Below are 1,245 nucleotides of genomic sequence, written 5' to 3'. Positions count from 1 at the left end.
AATTACATGGAAACTGAATAATACCCTGCTTACACATCACTGGGTAATAGAAGAAATCAGAGATGGAAACAAAAAACTCCTAGAATCAAATGAGAATGAAAACACATCATACCAAAACCTTCAGGATACAGCAAAGATGTCCTCAGAGGACAATTTATAGCAATAGATGACACATCAAAAAAGAAGTCAGGGACAAAATCAAAACATTAACTACACAACCAAAAGAATAGAAAGAGAACCGCAAAAAAAGCCCACAGCCACTGGAAGAAAGGAAATAATAAAGATCAGAGCAGAAATAAATGAAATAGAGAACAGAAAAACAATACAAAGGATCAACAAAACCAAAAGTTGGTTCTCTAAAAGAATCAACAAAATTGACAAACCACTGGCCAGACTGTCAAAAGAAAAACAGGAGAGGACGCAAATAACCTAAATAAGAAATGAAATGGACAACATTACAATAGACCCAACTGAAATAAAAAGGATCATAACAGAATATTATGAAAAACTATATGCCAACAAATTTGAAAACCTAGACGAAATGGATAAATTTCTAGAAACACACTACCTACCCAAATGACAATAAAGTGATGTTGAATATCTGAACGGAGCCATAACAAGAGAAGAGACTGAAAAGGTAATAAAAAAAAAAACTCCCAACAAAAAAAAGCCCTGGCCTAGATGTCTTCACTGGAGAATTTTACAAAACATTCACAGAAGAGTTTGTACCAGTACTATTCTATTTAAGAACATAGAAAAGGAAGCAACACTTCTGAATTCATTCTATGAAGCCAGCATAATGCTGATAACAAGACCAGGCAAACACACCACAAAAAAAGAAAATTACAGACCAATATCTCTCATGAATATAGATGCAAAAATTCTCAACAAAATTCTAGCCAATAAAATTCAGCACCATATCAAAAAAATAATACACAACTACCAAGTAGGATTCATACCAGTTATGCAAGGATGGTTCAACATTAGAAAATCAATCAATGTAGTCCATCACATAAATAAAAGGAAAGAAAAGAATCAAATGATCATCTCAATTGATGCAGAAAAGGCATTCGACAAAGTCCAACACCCATTCCTGATAAAAGGTCTCAATAAAATAGGTAGGAATGGAAATTTCTCAGCATAATAAAGGGCATCTATGCAAAACCAATAGGCAATATCATTCTTAATACAAAGAGACTGAAAACATTCCCCATGAGATGGGAACAAGACAAGGATGCCCTTTAT

Source organism: Trichechus manatus, unplaced genomic scaffold (assembly GCF_000243295.1).
Source record: "Trichechus manatus latirostris isolate Lorelei unplaced genomic scaffold, TriManLat1.0 scaffold00412, whole genome shotgun sequence".
NCBI lineage: Eukaryota > Metazoa > Chordata > Mammalia > Sirenia > Trichechidae > Trichechus > Trichechus manatus.
Note: the sequence above shows the minus strand (reverse complement) of the source record.